The sequence below is a fragment of the Lissotriton helveticus genome, chromosome 3_1, assembly GCF_964261635.1.
Source record: "Lissotriton helveticus chromosome 3_1, aLisHel1.1, whole genome shotgun sequence".
NCBI classification, from domain to species: Eukaryota; Metazoa; Chordata; class Amphibia; order Caudata; family Salamandridae; genus Lissotriton; species Lissotriton helveticus.
This window is the reverse complement of record NC_136061.1, coordinates 269,074,850-269,096,611: the sequence shown is the minus strand read 5'-3', so window position 1 is coordinate 269,096,611 and position 21,762 is coordinate 269,074,850.

The following is a 21,762-nucleotide window of genomic DNA, read 5'->3' as shown; positions in this document are numbered from 1 at the left end:
GTGTAAGCTTCTTTGACTTGCAGAGGTTCGCTGAACTTGCTGTCGCCTTTTCTTCCTGCTGTGCCAGCTTTACACGAACCCATTCCCCCTTTTTCAGCGAGGCGTCACTCACCCTATGTTTCTTATTGTAGTGTACAGTGTAAATTTTCTGGTCTTTCTCCAAGTTATTCCGGACCATGGCTGGGGACCACTTACTTTGTAGCGTCAGGTCCATCCACACTGTGTTGCCTCGTGTGAACGGGTGTGTGCCCAGTAGAGTCTTGAATGGGCTATACCCTGTAGCTGTGGGAGTTATACGATACGCCCATATAGTGTGTCTCATTTCTGTTTCCCAATTCTTTCCCTCGCTGATGGCTGCTTGCACAGACCCCATAATCATCCGGTTAAACCTCTCTGCTAGACCATTTCCGGCAGGATGGTACACTGGGGTGTGTTTGGTCTTAATGCCATTCCTTTTCATGAATGCTGTCCATTTCTCGGAGGTGAACTGGGGGCTATTATCGCTCATAATGATTTTCGGGATGCCCTCTCTCAAGAATGTGGCTGTCAGGAAGTCTACAATCCTGTCCATGTTTTCGTACAGCTCTACTTCTGGCCACTTGGAGTAACTGTCCATCAACACGATGGCATACTTGGAGACACCCCACGTGTCAAGGATAGGTCCCGGAATGTTGACAGACAATTCTTCCCATGGGTTAGTAGGGGTGGTGAACTTCCCCAACGGTGGTCGTAACCAGCCGTGGCCGGTAGTGGGAGTAGCTGCCGGGCGGTGACGTAGGGAGGGGGCGGTAGTAATGTATGGATTACGGAGCTTTAGAGGGAAGTAAACATATAAATAAATAAAACGAATTTCGTTGTGCGCACTGCATCACCAAATGCGATGCAGTATGTGCAATGAAATTTGTTTTATTTATTTATATGTTTACTTACCTCTTAAGGTCCGTAATCCATACATTACTACACCCCACCATGCCCCTCCCCCTCCCCACGTCACCGCCCAGCAGGTACTCCCACTACCGGCCGCGGCTGCTCGTAACATAGTTTGTGCTTTGTCCACATTATTGCATTGCTCGCAGGTCCGTATATGCTTCTCTACTTGGCTGTTGACTGCGGTCCACCAATAAGATTGTTTGACACAGGTTTTCATCTTCACGATTCCTAAGTGGCCCTCATGTAAAATAGTGAGCAGGCGTTCTATTAATTGTTGTGGGGGTATCAATTTGTCTTCTCGCAAGAAGAATACAGCGTTTTCGCTAATGGATAACTCCTCCCGCACTTCCCAGAATTTCCGGAGGTTCAGTGTCTAAGTGCTTCTTCTCTGGCAATCCCTGCGTCCTGATCCTCGGTGAAGGCAATCATGTACTCGTCCCGTTCTGTATGCGAGGGGGCACATTCTATCGCTGCCGATCTGCTGAGGTAGTCTGCCACTTTGTTCTTATTCCCAGGTATGTATTCGGCATCATACATGAAGTCCAAGAGCCTGAGGGTCATTTTTGCAATGCGCGTGTCCGCTAGATGTAAGGACTTTGACAAGCGGCTTGTGGTCTGTCCTGAGGAGGAACCTGTAGCCCCAGAGGAACTGTTGAAATGTTCCCATCACCCAGATGGCCACCAGCATCTGCTTCTCGACAACGCTGAACTTCTCCTCGTTGGGGGCTAGAGAACGAGAAGCAAAGCTGATGGTAGTCATGGCACCATCCGTGGACCTTTGTGACAGAACTTCTCCCAATCCTTTGTCGCTGGCGTCTGTGGTGAGGATGGAGAGGGCAGATTTGTCAAAGCCCTGTAGAGGCACGGTGTCGCAAATGTCGTTCTTGATTCTCAAAAAATCTTCATTGGCTTCACTGGACCATAGATGATGTGTCTTGGTGGCGAAGTGTAGTACAAACTTGTTGTAAAATGTAGCCAATCCGAGGAAGGAACGTACTTCTTCTTTGTTTTGAGGTGTGGGTGCTTACTTGATTGCTTCCACATTGGCACTCTTAGGGGAGATGCCTTTATCACTTATCTTGTGTCCTAAGTAGGTGACGGCGTGGAGGCCAAATTTGCACTTGTCCCACTCTGTCGTGAGGCTGTTACATGATAGGATGCGTAATACAGTAGAGAGCTTCGCGTCATGATCTTGTTTGGTCTTGCCCATGATCAGGATGTCATCTTGGAAGTACTGCACTCCACTGATATCTTTGAACAGCTTGTGCATCAGCTTCTGAAAGACCGCTGCGGCCGATGCTAGGCCAAAGGGCATCCGCCGGAACCTGTAGCAGCCGAATGGTGTGATGAATGATGTGAGTTTCCTACAGGAGGGGTGCAGCGAAATTTGGTGGTAGACCGTTGTGAGGTCGATGGTTGAGAACCATTTGATCCATTTGGTCTGGGCTAACATTTCATTGATTTTGGGCAGTGGGAATTTATCCATAATGATGTTTTTGTTGAGTTCCCGCAAGTCGATGCAGAGGCACACTTTCCCATTGGGCTTGCGTGCGACTACCAAGGACGCCAACCATTCCGCACTCTCGATTGGCTTGATCACCCCGTTGACTTTAAGGCCCTGCAGTTCCATTTACACAGCCTCCCTGCAGTTGAATGGATTGTTCCTTACTTTAGGGCATATGGGTGTGGCTCCTTCCTTGAGGCAAATTCTGTGTGTGAACTTGGTGAGCTTGCCTATGATGCCTTCAAAAACTGCTGGGAAGTCATTTTTCCATGTTTCGTCTTCACTTGCCCACGAGTTGCCAGTCATGAGTACCTGTGTGGCACCACCTGGATTTAGTTGGATCCCCAGTGCCCCTTGGTCTGCCCAGCTTAGTACAGAGGGCCCTTTCCCTGCCATGTACAGTTTTCCTTCCGAGGTTCTACCCTTGAACTCAAGGCCTAGTGGGTGGAAGCCTACCATGGGAATTCTCTCTCCGGTGAAGGTGACGGGGTGAACATCTGTGGGGTGTAGGTGAGTGCCTAAGATGTGTAATAAGTCCCTCTCTCAGATACTACGCTGGATGATAGTATACGGTGACCCCGAGTCTGCTACCATGGATACTTGTACACCCCCTATGGACAGTAGGCAAGAGGGTTTCTTGAGCTGTTGCAATCAATACCTAAGACTTGGTCGTAATGCAAAAAACACAGTCCTCATCAGCTTCACCCTCCCCCCTTCAACATCAGAACCCTGCAGGATGCACTTTACAGAGGCGTTGCTGGGTTTGCGTCGACATACCACCCACCCATCACCCCACAATATGAGCATTTTACACGAATGGCTGGAAACTGTCTGTCATTGGCTGCGTGCGTATGACTACCACATCTGTAACATGTATTCTTGTGGTCTTTGGGTGCCCTGTGGGTCCCAGCCGCCCTGGGCAGTGGTTTCATGTTAAATTTGGGCACACTGGCGGGTGGTGGTTTGCTGTCGTGGGATTTGCTGTCAGTCACCTTGCACACTGTGGCTTTGCTGGCACAGTCCTTTTTCACAGCTTCCGCACACCGTTTGGAAAGTTCAGCTTTCTTGACCATCGCAATGATCTCATTAAGGGGAGCATCACCGCTAACCCACAGCTTTTCCTGAATGTTAGTATTGACAGTGTGCATTATTATCTGGTCGCGTACAAGGTCATCGTGGAGGTGTCCAAACTTACACGTGACTGCTAACCTTTTAAGCGCTGCCACGTAATCTTCTACGAACTCCGTGTCTCTTTGCTTCCGTTGGAAGAAATTATAGTGGTCTATGGCTGTACACACCACTGGTTGGTAATGACTATCCAAGTCATCCAGTGCATGTTGAAAGACATCGTCGTCGTTGGGGAGTCTGGTCTTCTTTACCATGTGCTCGTATACTCTGAGACCCTCCGGCCCCAGATTGTGCAAAAGGATTTTCTTCCTGCTCTTGCTGGTAAATGCCTCCTCTCCTTCGTCCTCCAGGGCTGATAAGTAATTTAGAAAGTACCCCTTCCAGTCCTCCCATTTCATGACAGGTTCACCCGGTTTTGGCAGGAAGGGGACTGGATTTGTGAGTGTAAATGTCTGTGCACACATCTTGACTGGCTCTGAGACCACAATCCCCTGGTGTGAGCTGGTGATCTTGAACGGCAACGAGCTGGGCAGAGATGCAGAGACCGCTCTGTGCAGGTGTCTTGTAGCGGCATGTAGGCTTGACCGTTGTGCTCTGTGGGCTAGTGTGTGTGTACACGCCTCTCCTCTACTCCCACTGTGCCTACAGAGGTGTCCTGGAAATGCAAACAGCCAGACCACGAGTCCTGATGGACCCTGTGTGCAATCTTCCTGACAGTCCTGCTGCGGGTACGTCTGTAAGGACTGCTTGTGGCAGTAGGGTGAAGGAGCGCAACGGAGGGTCCTGGTGGGAGGATCCCTCTTATGGGCAAGCAAGCAGGCACCCCCCGGCACTTACTTGGAACGTGCCCTGAGGTTGGAGCACGTGGCGCAGGTCCGCAGGGCTCTGGCAGCTGTGGTCTGCTCCGCAGTTCCAGGGTACTGCCACATGGTGCAGGCTTGCCGGCTGTGGCCGTATTGGTCTGCTCCTCAGGGCAAGTGTGCTTTCACGTGGTGTGGGCCTGCAGGATGTGGCAGGTGTGCTCTGCTCCTCTGTTGTAGGGTGCATCAACATGGTGCAAACTTGCAGGTTCAAGCAGCTGTGCCTTGTTGCTCAGTTCAATAGTGATCAGATTCGCAGGCTCAAGCAGGTGTGCCTTGCTGCTCTGTGCACTGGTGATCAGACTTGCAGGCTCACACAGCTGTGCCTTGCTGCTCAGTGACCTGGTGATCAGACTTGCAGGCTCACACAGCTGTGCCTTGCTGCTCAGTGTACTGGTGATGTCCTACAAGGTTGGTCCACCCTGCGGTGTCTCATGCACAGGGGGCTGGAACTCCTTCACCGTCGCGCAGGCTGTCTAAAGGGGCCCTGCTCATGCCCCCGACCCGCTGCCACGCTCTCCCGCTGTGTAGGTGCGCTGCTGATCGTCGTGCTGCGAGCGCTTGACAACTCCACCAGCCTCGTCGCCAGTTTGTAGTGCTAGTTTGTAGGGTCTGGAAATGAGGCACGGACTCGGCAGTTAAAGTTACTTGATTTATTCACGGCCGGAGAGCGCCGGGGTCACTCCTGCGTTGCCATACACACAGTGCAGAACATCGCCACTGCCGTTCCCAGCATGCACTGGGCATCACGTGGTGTTAGCGACTAGAATTCTACACCACAAGTATGATAAATAGTCTGTCTATATGCAGTTTGTCGTATGCAAAGTGTATAGCATGTGCTGTGAGTAGTCTTGTATACATGGTGATACTGGATTATAAATGATGACTATTCTCAAGGGGAATATACCCGCAAATGACCTGCATGCACACACACCAATCCATCAGTACACACATGCACAATAGTCACCCACATACATGTATATTGGCACACTGAAATTACTTTGGTGGCATGCGGCCCCTTCAGCAATAGAGGCTTTGAACAGTTATAAATGTAGGTATATAGTTACGTGTATATATATATATGTGTGTGTGTGTGTGTGATAGTGTGATACATATATGGTTCTTGACCATTGGAGAGCCTTTGTTGTGTAGCAGAGCACGACTCAGAAAAAAAAGTATCACTCCCAACCTTGGACTCGTTCATCAACTGTAAATTTCAAAAAGTCTGGTTATTCATTCTTTGCTCATTTACAAGTAAGGGGCATTACCCCGGCTCATTAGTCCTTCAAGCAAAGTGTGAGCGAACACAATAAAATCCAAGCTCATACCACTGTTCTGAAAATAAAAAGCAGCCAAGCTCGGGGTGAATACACGTATTTTAATTAACAACGTGCTCAATATTCGAGCTCTAAAGAAGACGAAAAAAATACATAATTTGTATTTAGAAACATTTTATAGAATATTTTCATAGAACTCAACAGCACCACTAACTATTAATTTTAACCTGTGTGGGTTTCAAGACATTAATATGGTTAATGGGTCTCTCAAGATGCATGGATTCTGTAATTAAATAATGGGGGGTTATGGGTAAATAAATGATGTGTATAAAAACATAATGGCATCGGTAATACGAGAAGGAAAAGGCGCCTCCCAATGCACATGTATTTCATAGCGAAATACAGGGTTTCGCCAAAATGCATTTCAGCACCTTCGGGTTTCACGACATATGTTATTAGTACAATTGATTTCTTTAAACAAATCTAGCTTGAGGCTTGAAGGAATATATTACCTCAAAATACAAACTGAACGTTTTCTGCTAAAAGCAGAGCCTGCTTAATGTTGACTCTTATTTTATTTTATGCTGGCAAATCATGCCCTGCAACCTGCTTAAAAAAGGAAATGGATGCAGAAATTCACAACCTCTACTCAACCCCCCAACCATGTTTTTATTGCTTTTTTTGTTCAGGGTAATGGGGATTATTCTAGGACTTTCCAAAGTACCAAACATGGTGGAGGGGAGCTCAACTGATGACCTCCCTTATTGGAACAAAAATGTTTTTTATGGTTCTGTTGAGAACCCTGCAATAATTGTTTTCATCCCGCTGTGCACAAGAGGTTGGTGAGCCAGGAAATTAGCAAGAAGAGACAAGCCAGAGCCGAGCCAAAAGTCTTGCTTGGCTCTAAGAGCCCGTGAACGAACCGATTCCTGAACATTTTTGGAATGTAAATTATGCACCAAACGTTGGGAAAATATTATAAAATCACTTCAAAATTCAAACAACTACATTTCATAAACACATGGAAGTGTGTCATTTTAGTACACCAGAATATGTCACTAAATCAATGGGTATGCATTTAAAGTGATAGTGTTTAAACTTGTATGTAGATATATTTGTGTCCTCCACCCTTACGACAATGCCACTGGTGCACTTAGAGGCACCTTGTTTTATGCCTCTAACTGTGGTTTATGTATGAGGTTATTTGCATACTGTGGTTTATGCTAGCGAGATTATTGTCTACTGTGAATTATGCCCCTAATGTGAGTTATGCTGCGGAGGTTATTACCTAATCTAAGAGTTCTGAAGATGTGCTACTGCAAAATGTAGTGATGTTGGTGAGGGTATTGTCTAATGCATTTAGACTTATGAGATGATTGCATAATGTGTTTATGCTGGTGAGGATGGCGCAGAATGTATTTCACGCCTAAATGTGATACTGTGCATAATAGGGTTTATGTTACAGGATGATGCTGAGTACGGGGTTTGCCAGTGATTACTGGTTGTGGTCTACGGTTATATGTCCTGTATTTACTAAGTTCACTTTGTGATGGTTCTGACAGTGGTCCAGTTGGCCCTATCAGGTGTATATAATCCTTTGTAGGTGTTACCTAGTGCCAGTTGGCACAATGTATATTATGTGATTACTATTCTAATGTGTTATGAGAATACAAAGGCTATTTTTGATATAACCTTGTGTGGAGTTCCTTTTGTGGTGTGCCTAGTGTGTTGATGCTGTATGTGTGTTGCGCAAACGCTTTACACATTGCCTCTGGGATAAGCCTGACTGCTCATGCCAAGCTACCAAGGGGGTGAGCAGGGGTTATCTTTGGCCTGTAACTCCCTTGCCCTGCCTAGAGTGGTGGGGTCTGCCTGGCTTTGGCGCAAGCCTTAGCCAAACAGAGCTCCCATTTCTAACACCCTCATTAGACAAACAACATAGCAGTAGGATACAAACGACAGTTGATCATGTCATCAGAGAAATACCAGTCTGTACCGGATCATTTGGTGAATTGGAGTATTTTATATTTGATTCTCATAAATTAACAAATGTCCCAAAGATCTGGTGTATCAATTTTGTAAAGCATTGACACGTTTTGGTGGGTTCTAGAATTTGACAATCACCTTCTTTAGGAAAAGTGAAAGCTCGCAGCCACAATTTGTTCTCTTTATTCTTCACGTGTAAAAGAACTCCTGGCAGACCTCATAGGAGTTTGACTCATCCAAAGATGGAGAAGAGAGGTCATATGTATATAAACACCCGTTCAACTTGGTCCGAACAACCTGTGTGCATATCACGGTTGACAACTGTCATACAGATGGTGTGTAGAAAGGAACAGCACCTTTCAACTTGTGAAAGTCTCAATTCCACCGGACCAATTCTAGATGGAGAAAATTCCTCACCTTAAGTTTTCAAAATTCTTTGCTATTTTCTTAAAATGCGTAGATATACTCTGGCCAATGTTGTTTGATTCCAGTAGCAACTCGACGGAGTATTAACAACCTGGGTGCGATGGGCAGGTTTGGATGAGCCAAACTCCTGTGAGGTCTGCCAGTAGTTCTTTTACATGTGAAGAAAAGAGAACAAATTGTGGCTGGGAGTTATCGCTTTTCCTGAAGAAGGTGGTTGTCATGTTTAATGATGGTTAAGCTATTTTAGGGATCCAATAATTAATGAATGCGTTAAATACCTAACAACTCCTACCTTCAGGGGCACCTCCTTCTAGGAGACCGAGGAGCATCACCCCACCTGCTGCAAGCGTAGCAGGAAAAGACAAATAAGTAAAATGGCATGCAAATGCCATTTTACTTTAACGTCGCAGTGTGAGGGCAGGAGGCAGTGCTGAATCCTGCGACTGCTGTATGACAGCTGCCCATCATGGAGGGAGAATTGGACCTTGTAACTCAATACTAGAGGATGACAGCTGTCCCTGTAGAGCACATGGCGGATGGGCCAGCTGTCTAACGATAGTCAACCCGGCATGCTCACTGCAGACCCAGCAATCCCAGGGCTGGGTACCAGCTGGGGGATTGCTGGCACAGGCCACCAGCCTCAAAATGAGCGCTGGGTTATTATTCTCCAACCAATCCTGGAGCCACTCCCAAGCTGAAGAAAGCATAAGAGGAGCTCCAGGATTTGTTGGATTGCCTTTCATGATACAGAAAGTAAGTCTTTCCTCCTCCTGCTTGATCCCGCAGGGAGAGAAGAGACTGCACTCGGGTCGCCACGAGACACCCAAATAATGTTGAGTTTTGCACTTCGCGCCTCAGCATTTTAGCATACTGCTAGCCGCTACTGCGTAACTCCAATCCGTGTGTAAACAGGGGTTTACACACGAGTCAGAATTAACTACCCAACTCATAAACAGGGCCTACGGCTGCTAATTCTGCCTGGCAGTTAGGCGTAATTGGCTCAAAGCAAACTTCACCACAATACTGCAGTTTTGCTATTTTTTAAACTCTAACTTACATTTGGAGAATTCATGGTTTAATTTTTTGTTGGCCAACGAAGTCTTTCATCAATTGAACTCTTTATAACCAGCTGACAAAACAAGGAACCCTCTACTGGTTAAAAAAATATAGACCAATTACCCCAATTACATAGCAGTTCCAAGTGAAACTGAGTCAACCAGTTTCCTCTGTGGCTACTGAGCAGATGTTGAAAATCCCACGTCATCAAATGGAAATAGTGGCAATTATTCGCAAGTGCAGCTCGAATTTTTACCACGTTGAACTTTCGCATTTTATCTAAACTAGCAAACAAACTTGCCGCATAGCAGCCAGGCCAGCGGCCTGTTTCTAAAGTGCCTGCCTTGTCACCCTGGTTGAACGAAGGCTGCTATGAAGAGCGAAAAACGATTAGTATAAAATACACCCCCTGTCTCAGGGAACCTTGCCTGGACGAGTTTCACCTCGCTAGGATCTGAAACAGATTACACGATTTCGGAATATGTAGCTTTCATTACAGGACACTGGTCCTCGTGGGCAGAAGTGCATTTATAATTTTTATTGTTACATCTTTTAATTTTATTTCGCTGTCCAGGAGAAAAAGGAGATAGGGTCCCATATTTACTGCTGGGAGGAAGGCTCTGCTTCTACTAACGTATGTATCAGTTAATTTAATCTGTGCCGTTTTATTTAAACAGTTTTTCTTTTTATTCACATTGCCAGCCCGCTCCCTCCCGCCCCCGCTCCGGCGCAAGGTGATCGCTTTCCTGAAAGAGGCCGGCGAGAGTACCTGTATCTGCGCTTTTCTTTTTTGAAGATTTTTTTTTTTTTTAATAATCAGCACTGAAAGGATTCAGCGGCTGCCGCGGAATCGCTCAGCCTTTCCTTGCCTCTGCCAGCGCTTCCAGTGGGCCTCGCGTGATTGACGTGTACAAATTACCCAGCTGAAAGTGTTCACTCTTTGACCCGTGTGTTTCCATTCAGCAATGAGTGAGATTTGCAAGCATTTTGTCATATAATTACTGCAAATCCCTTGAAAATTTCCACCACAACGCCTAGATGAATGGTAATTTGGACCGACAGCCGTTCAGATTTTTTTTTTTACATTGTGGGGAGATGCAGAGTGACTTTTTTTAAAAAAAAGATTTTTCTGGAGAAGGCAGGTGGATCCTGTGGTTGCCGGGGGAAGAGGGACTTGCTAAAATGGAGCGCACAATACATTTTGTGATTGCTTGAAAAGAGGAAAAAAACAGAAACACCCTGCATAAGGGCACCTGCACTGGAGTTCATTCCTGGGTAAGGGAAGTGAGGTCAAGCATTCTCCTACCCCGGATTACATCAGATCCTATTCTGAGCCCTTTGTAGTTTACCATTTGCTTTTGAGGCGCTCAGGGAAGGAGAGGGAGTGCAAACCACAGAAAGAAAACGTGTCTGTATCCTTTGACTATCAGCTGCTTCCTTTATGAGGCCCAATACCACGGGTGGCAGAAAGGAGGCCAAGGCTGCCGTGCTCATGATTGAGGTACTCGAGGAATTACTTGCAACAGAGCATTAAATACATTAAATATAACATGGATCATGCCTGTATGTCCTTCATGCGGCTGGAGAATAACTGTCTCCCCACATTGGTGAACCCACCACCCTGTCCTGTTCACATTGACAACAGGAAGATCTCTTTTACCTACCGTTGTCTTTCCCTTTTAAATGGACACTAGTAGCACAAGCTAATGTGAACTTAGGCACAGGTAGGGGTTCAGGGATACCGAAGGCCTGGTGAATGCCCTGACCCTTTGTGAGCTGAGGGAGGGCAGAAACATGTTGACACACATAACAGAAGCACAGTAAATGCAAGGATCAATAGCCCTCATACCTCATCAATTAACCTTGTGTTAGGCAGGCAAAAGTAAAGAATTCAATGCCTACCATTGCTCAATTTCAACTTGCAGGAGACCCCTCTGAGGTAAACATTATTTACCTAGGATATCAATAGAACATCCGTTACCTAGGCTACTTTCCAACAAACACAAATAACAAGTAAAAGAGCTTGTAGTGAGCTTAACTTACAAAAACTGTTGCTAGTGAGTTGCAAACCCCTATGATAAAGCACGCCACTTACTGTGGGTGAGGGTGTCAGGTCCTTTGTTAAAAAAAAAAAAACTCAGATACAGCACTAAAAGATGTTTGAAGACACTGTTGGTTTAGTTAATACTCTTCACTAATGAAAGGATTAAAATACTTCATTTGTATTTTCTATACGTCAGGGAGTGTCTACTGTTAACCTATATCACGTGTCATTCCCTGTTGTGTGTGAGATGGCAACCATGAGAACCTGTTGCTACCTAGAAAGTGTTGGCTCTGTACTACTGAGTGAACTGGAGCACAGGTGAGAAGTGCAGATACTCAATCTTTGTGAGGAGAACGCAACTGTACCTGCTCTTGTAAATAGAGACAAAATCCCCCGGCAACCTTTTTTCACTTAAGTTCTTAAATCTACAGTATATACAGTACGGCCCAGAGGGTTCACAATTTTTTCATATTTATTATTGTATTATAAATCTATGAAACAATTATTAAATCAAGTATTTTTTAAAACATTATCATTAATTTCATTTAACCAGGCAATCTGTTCCAAATGTTTACAATGCAGGTCTTCAAAGAAACATTACAAATTCAATCCAAAACATAATTCACATATCTAAAATTTGTACCGCACACATCCACACCCTTACACACATTCATACACAGAGTAAAACATTTTTTTTTATATAATTGTTAACAATGGTCCTGGAATATAGCCATCATTTCTTTTCATATTTACACAATTTTCAGTATTCTTTTATCAATCAATCAATCAATCAAATAATCTTTATTCAATCATATCCCAGATGATCATAAATGGCATACATGATTTAAAACATTCATGGATTAATATTAAACAGTCAAATAATCACATTTGTTAAAATACAATAATAAAAATAGAATGCATACCACGCACAAAAGCCTTAAAAAAGACCTGTACTAAAAACGTGAAATAATAGAAAAAATACAGTCACAAAAGCCAGGACATAAGATAAAAGTAGAATTGAGCATTCGTAGGTTAGAATCACATTGTCTTTCTCACACGTAAAACGGCCCTTAAGTATTCTTTTAATTATTTCTATTTTCATTGTGTAACTTTTCAAACGTATAACTGAAGTGCAATTTTTTAAACTACTGTGGCTTAAACCTGATGTCTACAATTCTCGTTCCAACGTGAAACGCCTTCTTCCGGAATGCACATCATCAAGACCCCATTTTACTTCCAGAGAATGGCCAAGATGGGGATGCAGAACAAAAAATTAGCCAAAATATATAGGTTGTAAAAGTTGTCAATAACATCCAGGGATAAAGAATAGGATAGGTCCAGGCTGAAACACTTTCTAGGCAGTCCTTTACATAAGGCAGATAGCTCTTCTTCTATTTCTCCCACAGAAGCAACACCTTGGGGTCGATTCCGATCCGGTAAAAAAAAACGTCCGTACGAATCGTATCCGGAGCCCTCTCCGTACGACTCGTACACACGCCGTACGACCCGACGAGTACGATCCAGACCGGGGCATCAGGACACGATCTGTACGGTCCACGTCAGGTAAGGGCGATTCGTACGGAAAAGCGCACAATCACATACACACTGTACGTGTACGGTGCGTACCCCCCATGATCGCAGGGGTATGCCCCGTACACCCAGCGTACATGGGGTACGGTGCATACCCCCCATGATCACAGGAGTACACCCAGTACACCCAGCGTACATGGAGTACGGTGCGTACCCCCCATGATCGCAGGGGTATGCACCGTACCCCATGTACGCTGGGTGTACGGGGCCTACCCCTGCGATCATGGGGGGTACGCACCGTACCTGGGGGGGCCCTTCCGTACCTGTTTCGGCCCGAACTCTGCCAGTATGGCTGTTTTCAGCTCCCGTAAAAAAAGGGTCGTACGGTGCGTATCCGACACATATCATACTTGCTGGGTCGTATAAACCAGCAGCGAGCCGTACAGATCTCACGTACAGCGGGTTCCGACGGAGACTCGTACGGGTATTCGAGTCGTACGGTCTCTGTACGATTCGTACGGAGTCCGGCTCCTGGTACGAATCGTACTTTGACATACGTACGCGGGACGTTGCAGGGTATGATTCGTACGGGAAAAATGCTCCGAACGGCTATTCGGAGCGGTTTTTCCCGAATCGGAATCGACCCCTTTATGTTCAGGCAGTCGGGGATCTCTACATAATCACAATGCAACTTATCATCCATTTCTAAACTCCTAGTTGAAAAACCGCACGGACCGCACACTCCTGCGTTCAGCGTTAATGTGCTCCTGTATAAACAGCACCCAACTAAGGTCCTCATGTTACAAAGATTCAAGTTAAGAAATCTTAAATTGTGACATTTAAAAATTGTGAATCGATGAGGCCTCTTTGAAAAAGTAAAGAAAAATTATTTCTTGTTTAACAACGCCGCTGCATCTGTCTTACGATCACGATCTGAGTTTTTCAAAGAGGCCTAATTGATTGATTATCTTTGTTCCCATCTGTTACTGGAGATATCTCGTTTGGGAACCCCAGTTTACCTTCGATTATCTGATTAAGAGGTCAAGAAATTGCACAAGATTTACGTTTGTGCTGAACATGGTCTCATCAGATATATAAGCTTTCTGTTGTCAATGCTTAATGAGTCTTTTTGCTGTTATTTCTGTACCCTCATTTTGTCCCATTTTCCTACTTTATGATATTTTAAATATATTCTTCTACTCAGGTTCACTGTCTTTTTGTAAATTATTTACTAATCGATTTTGTTCAATTTGTTTTGAGTTATTCTATTGAGTATTATTAGATGAAACTCCATACATATATATAATAGAACTATTTAAAACTATTTTGAATTTGAATAATTCCTTTGTAGGCATCTTTACCTGTCTAATTTAATACCCAAGCCCACAAGGGTATATTGGGTTGCCCAATTACATGCAATATTTTCTAAAAGTGGCAGTTTCAAAATGGTAAAAAACAAAATTAAAGTCACAATATAAGAGGATTTTTCATTACAATTCAAAAGACACCAAACAAGAACTGTTTATCTCTTTCCATTTTTAAGTTGCAGATTATTAAATGCAACAAGGTAACTCCAATGGTATTCTTTGTGAGAGGTAGGCCTTGCAATAGTAAAACAATGAATGCAAGATTGTTTTAACTATAGGGACATGTAAAACATAAAAGTACATACATATCCTACATTTTAAATAAACTCCATCCTGTCCTGTTGGCTGTTTAGGGCATACACTAGGGGGGACTTATAGGTGTTACAATGGAAGGTTTGGACCTGGCAAAAGGTTATTTTGCCAGTTTTAAACTGCACACAGAGGCTGCAATGGCAGGCCTGAGATATGTTTTAAAGGGATACTTAAGTGTGAGGCTAAATTAGTGCTGCAGGCCCACTAGTGCTTGCTAAACAAAAAAGGGGGGTGACCTGATAGGTTATTCTCACAATCTACTGCCCCACCTAGCAAACAAATCCTATGTGGGCAGTGTTTTCATTTCATCATTTTTACTTATTTACATATTTCAAAACATGTCATCATATCCAAAAAACTGTGACATCATTGTAACACTTTTTACATCTACAGTACATAAACATTCAAAATTCACAAAAAAAGGGGAGCATAGCACAAATCAATGACATACCATCTATACCAAACAAAGACAGCATATACAAAATGAAATGAAATGCCTCCAACTACTTAGTTCAGAGGGCACCATTCCTTATGTGTTATATACATAAACAAGCGGCCAACGAATAGTTCGGATGGGGCCTGATTGTTTACTAGTAGTAGATTGTGAGAATAACCTATCTGGTTACCCCCTTTTTTGTTTAGCAAGTGTGAGTGGTCCAGGCCAGGTAGTGATAGGACCCAAGCCTTTTTGCCTTTTTGCTCAGTCTACAGGCCCACTAGTAGCATTTAATTTACAGGTCCTGGTAACATGTAGTACCACATTATTAGGGTCTTATATAAGTAAATTAAGGAGAGAGCACATGGACTTTGGCCCTGGTTAGCAGTAGTAAAGTGCAGAGAGTCCTAAGGCCAGCAAAAAGGAGATCAGCAAAAATGGAGAAGGAAAGCAAAAGGTTTGGGGGAAGACCACCTGAAGGCTGGCAGGTCTGACAATATTCTAAGAAAAGATTGACTTTCAACTAGCATTGTGAGAATATTCTGTATGTTTGGGTGGCTACTCACCTCCCCTCTCTTTAAAGTTAGAGTGGTCTCTCTGCCTGGCTTTATGATCTGACCTCCATATTCCTGCTTCAGACTTGCACCGCAGCCAGTTTTAAACACTTTCGGTTGATCCATCTCACCTGTTGTTAATGTCCTTCTATACTTTTTTAAAAGTCTGTATTTGGCCAGAGTCCCATGATTTGCATTGCTCCTTTAAATGAGAGAGTAATGTGCTTGGAGGAAGGTTCAGCTCCACAAGGAGTCCCTCAAATTTCTGTGTTCATCACGGTTACTGTCTTGCTTCTATTTTAACCCAATATATACAGTGCATTAGTGAAAGGTGGGACTAGCAATTTAAAGCCTCCACCCTTCCTTTCACTGCATCGGCAACCTGCATTATTAAAGGGCAACAATGATTTTACTCCAGGTGGGTCCAGTGAGTGGCTGCGCCTGAATGTCGAGACGTTATTCCTACATGGAGTGTTTTCTCCAGACTTTTCATGTTGACCGAAAAGGTACTTAATTGCAACAGTGTTGGAGTACTCTTTCTGCCAATATAAATGTCTGCCAACCTGTTCCAAATGCAGGCATACCATTGGTGTAACCCCTCTGTCTCCGTATCCTTAGTTTCATGACTTGCAATTTTCTCTGTGAGAAGATCCTGCCACCTGCTCATTAGATAAGGCTCGCTAAAGTTACAAGTTTCAGTCACATGTTTATACTCCATTGACTACTATAGAGGGAAAGTGTATCAAATATGTCCAAAATTGCATGCATTTAAGCATTAAATGTTTCAACTGACCTTTTTGGGCTAGAGTTCTGATCAGTTGAAATAATAATTGCCTTCAAATTAGTCACTGTGCTGCTTGCTATTTTTGCATTAAACTAATGTTAGTCTTTTAGGCATCCTGATGCGTTTCGTTTTATTTTAACAGATGGTACTCTGTTGGTAAGAAATCAAACCTGCAGATAGATGAAAGGAGGCCGCTGTACCTGAAACCACATGATGATCCCAGGTGGCAGAGGCAAGATTGATTTTTGTGGACTGGGAGTGCGGACTAGTACTGGACTGGTAAATTGGCTTAAAGTGTGAGCGCATTTGTAGTAAAATGAGTGTAAAGTCTAACTGTGCTTAACGTATATTTTCTTGTTCACTTTGCATAGTTTGTATTTATTTACGGTTGTCAATGTATTGCTAGAAAGGGTGTGCACAAATGTCATACGGGTAGGAGACAGCAGGAAAAACAATTGGGTGGGGTAGGTAGGATTAGGAGGAGTCCAGTTAGGAGAAAACGTGGATGAATCAATGGTTCAGAGCATTGTGTCCCATCACAAGCTGATATTTGGTGGGTCTGGAAGGTCTGAACAATAAATAAAGATGCCTTTAAATTCTCTGTTTATCTTGTCACATTTGCGGTGCTACATGACAGTAGTCAAATGTCAGGCTACGCCTAAAACAAGTTGCTGTTTATTCTTTTAACCTGGGACTGGTGTTTACTTTTACTTCTCTGACTATAAAGTAAGAGGAGTTTTTAAGGTGATTTATGTCGTAATCTCAGGAAGTCGTTTTTTTGCAATACACAACAAAATTAAAATACCTGTAAATGAACGATATGCATTCAGCAGTTAAAAGAGCAAAAACTGAAATACATCTTTTTTTTGTAATTCTGAAGTGTGCTGGTAACATAGATTGCAATAGTATAATAAAAAGTCACTTTAAATGGTGATGCACAAATGATACATTTTCACAGAAAACCTATTTCCATACATTATCATTTGAGTGCTGTATGTTATACAGTTCTATCAGAAAAACTGTATGCCTGTGCAAAGTTAGTGGCTGTTTTAATGGAAAATGTGTTTTCTATAAATGACAATGCGCTACCACATGATGCTTTAGTTTTATTTAAAAAATCACTCCTTCTCATGTTGATTAAAAGTAGGTGGGTCGCAAAAGTTTTTCAATCTAAATTGTGGAACAAAAAGTTAGGAACCACTGGTTTAGAGCAAACAGGTTCTAGAAATATTGTGGTAACAGGAGAGATAGACAGAAACACTAGAAGAGGAAAGCAAAGACCCTTGAAAGAGAATGGGTGTGAGAAAGAGTCCCTCAGATCCAGCCCCTTCATGAGCCTCCACCCCCGAATGTTGACTGAAGGTTTATCAAATGCAAGGGGCTATTTCAGTGTGTATACATGATACCCCCTAAGATGATCAGTTAGAAGAAATATAAATAAGGGAACCCTACCCTGTTTTCCATCTCCTTCCATATCTCCCTTCATGGGCCGACCAGCTGACAGACTACGTCCTCGCTACCTATGTGTGAGTGAACAATGATGAACAGAAGCAACATAATGAGTTCCCACTGAAAGGGACTCCAGCCCTACTGAAAGGGAGTACTTTCCCATACTATGTACGAACAATAGAGTAAAGGCATGTGCAAATATTTATGAGAGTGGATGGAATTCAGAAGGAGAAGCCCTTTTCTGATCATGGTACCTTTGCCAAGGAGCGATTAGCAAACATGCAGAATAAACTGAAGGATTCCAAAAAGAGAATAAAATAAATAACGAGCAAAGGCCTCTCTTCCTTCATTCGATTCTTCAGATACACACGCCAGGGAAGGCCAATGTGTACCTGTTCATTTTGGACCAGAAGGCCATTAATAATGTGGCAATACCAAGCTTCCCTGTGGTAGCTATCCCTGCCACCATTCATTCTTTCATCTCCAGAAATGCCCAATAGTTCAGTGGTTGATCTCTGTTTCACTTTCTTCTCTATTCCCATACATGAGGAGAGTTAGTATCTCTTCTCGTTCATGTTCTGAGGATCGAGCTTTCTTGGACTTCCTCCAGGATTTACATAGTCCCTGTCAATCTTTTCGCAAACCCTAAATAATGCTCTGGACATGTTGATTTTTCCCCTGGGCTCCACTTTTGTCTAGTATGTTGACAATTTGCTTCTGCCATCTATTACTCTGGATCACTGCAAGGTAGATTCCAGCTATATCCTCACTGAATTGGCTAACAAAGGGCATAAGGCTTCAAAAGAGAAAATGCATTTCTGCCTTTCCAAAGTATGATACCTTGGCGATAAAATATGTGCTGGTAAGCACCACCTGTTCTATGAACGAGTTCTAGCGATTTGTAAGATGACCCGCGCTGTAACACCCTCCCAGGTACGTACCTTTCTTGGCATGGCTGGGCATTGCAGACAGTGGATCTTGTCATATAACGGCATTGCAAAGACTTTGCAAGATTATATCTGAAACGACACCTTTGAATTCTTACAGTGGTCTAGTGAAAGCTGAAGATGCATTTGTGAAAACTAAGCAGGCATTGGCATCTGCACCTGCTTTAGGGTTCCCTGATTATGCCAAACCTATTACCATTAACCTAATACATTTGCATTTGGAGTTTTGGTACAGAGTCATGGGGATCAGAAAAAGTTCATAGCTCATTATTCTTCATTCCTGGACCGGGTCGCAGCTGGGTTCCAGCCATGTTTACTGTCTGTGGTCGCTGCTGCAAATCTTGTTGAAGCATCTGAAAATATTGTGTTGAGTACTCCTTTAACTGTTGCTGTGCCTCATTCTGTGGTTGCGCTCCTCATCACTACAAGAACACAGCACTTCTCTACTGCCCGATTATTCAGGTATATCATTTTACTGTTGTCCTCTTCTAATATGAACCTGACCCGATGTCCAGCCATAAACCCTGGTTCTTTAAAACCCAACTCGGAGAAAGGGGAACCCAATGAATAAACCCTCGTCACTGCCCCTGTAACCAAACCCTGAGCTGATTTAACTGATGCGCCATTCTTTTTTATTTTTATTTTTATTTTTTTATTTGCATTTTATCGTACAAGAACATAACAAGCATGTCAGCAATAATCAACACACCCCATCCTTCTGCCCCCCACCCTCCATGATTCATCATTAAAAACAAGTCACTCTCCTCCATCCTAGCTAGCCCCAGCCAATTTCGTCCCTGATGCGCCATTCTTAACTGTGAGTTAACATATTTTGTGGATAGCTCATGTCTCACGGATAATGCAGATGTGCTGGTTATGCCGTATGTACCATGTATTTAATTATGGAACATTGTAATTTGCCATTTGTAAGGTCTGCTCAAGTTGTGGAGCGTATTGGTCCCACCAGAGCCTGTATTTGAATGATGCACAGCTTTGGGGTCCTGTGGATGCAAAGTTAACATTGGCCGTAACCCCTATTAAAAATAGACACTGTTTTCAAAACGCTTTAAATGCCTTACAATTACCTAAGACGGTGGTGGAATGTGCTGCACAACCAGCATCCTCCCAATGATGTTGCAACACCTGAGCTGATTCAGCAGCTAAAACATGTTTCTAAAACCACTAATGATGCTATGTATATTATGAGAACTGACTTGCTTCCCGTGCTAACACAAAAAATATGTGTCTCAATTGCAGGAGCAAGACTCTAAAACTGAAAAATATACTTGTATCAAGCAGAATTGTAAAGCAAACCCCATGTGAAAAAATAGCATTAGGAGTATGGTTGAACTGAAATTTCTACTCCCCAGCCTTACCAGGTTATATCACGAACTAGTCTATGTAGGTAGGGGCGGCATAATATATGCTGCATCTGACCATTGGTATGCACCCTTCTTTTCTTCCATAGCCCAAGATTCTTGCCAGTCCTGTGCCATGTGCCTGTCAATCAATACATGAAAGGGTATTAATGCCCTTTGTGCATGTTCATATGGATTTTATTCAGAAGCCAAGGTGTGCTAACTACTCATATGTCTTAGTTATTGTGTGTCTGTTTGCAGGATGGGTGGAGGTGCCATCACAGTAGCTAAGTGGTAACTCAGAGATTGCATCCCTTAGTTTAGAGTACTATGTGGGACTGCAAGTGACTGTGAAACACACTTTGTGACAGTGGTAGTACAGTGAGTTCAGTGTGCATGGTTCACAAGAACAATGGTACCCTCAAGAACAAGATAGATGAGATATGATCAAAAACATAATTGAAATGGCATGATGCCCTCCCACTAGCAATATGGTCCCTCCGAGCAATTTCTGCACAGAAAGCAGAATTGAACCCATATTAAACAATTAACAGTGTTGGTACAAACCCATGGTGCTGCCCCCAAATCCCCTTACCCCCACTGTGAAGTTGGTTTTACACTTGAGTGATGAACCAGCTTGTGTGTTGCGAGCTTTATCCACAATCTACAACTTTAGAAGGATAATCGCGTGTTGAGGCATTCTGGTCCAAGTTCGTAGAGTGCTTTGTGTGCATGAGTGAGGAGGCGGAACGTTATCCTCTTATTGACAGGGAGCCAGTGGAGGTCTTTTAGGTGACCGGAAATGTGTTCTTTACGCGGGATGTCTAGTATGAGTCTGGCTGATGTGTTTTGGATGCGTTGGAGTTTTCTCTGAAGTTTAGCGGTGGTACCGGCGTATAGGGTGTTTCCGTAGTCCAGGCGGCTTGTAACTAGTGCATGGGTGACCGTTTTTCTAGTTTCGGTGGGGATCCAGCGAAATGTTTTTTGAGCATGCGGAGGATGTTGAATCAAGATGAAGAAACAGCGTTGACTTGTCTGGACATCGAGAGGGAGGAGTCCAGGATGACGCCCAGGTTCCGTGCGTGGTCCGTTGGAATGGGTGCTTTTCCTAGGGCAGCTGGCCACCAAGAATCGTCCCAGGCGGAAGGGGAAGTACCTAAGATGAGGACTTCTGTTTTGTCTTAGTTCAGTTTAAGACGGCTGTGCTTCATCCACTCGGCTACTTCTTTCATTCCTTCATGTAGGTTGGTTTTAGCGGTGTTTGGGTCTTTGGTGAGGGAGAGGATCAGCTGAGTGTCATCAGCGTAGGAGATGATGTTGAGGTTGTGTTGGCGTGCGATGGCCGCGAGGGGGCTCATGTATACGTTGAAGAGGGTGGGTCTGAGTGAAGAGCCTTGTGGCACGCCGCAGATGACTTCGGATGCGGACTTCAGATGCGGACACCTCTCATGTGACAGACATGCATTAAGGGACTTGTAGGAAACTAGTTCCAATAAAAGAAAGAAGTGGGGGGACTGACCAAGTAAGACAAAATGTGGATGACCTCACTGCGTCACGGTGTGACGCTATGAAAGAAGTAAAATAGTGCGACTAACAGGATTTGTGAAAAAACTGGGGCAGACTAACCCATCTGACAGTCTAACAGTGTCCGCATTGATATACAGGGACTGAACAAAGGCAAAAGCATGCCTCCCTTAAGTACCTGTGACGAGACGGCAAGCTGTGTGCATATGTTTCTCTCTGTGGCATCTACATCTTAATATAATGTCCAAGGTGGAGCCCATTCAGCATTTACAAACAAAAAGGAGGCCGGA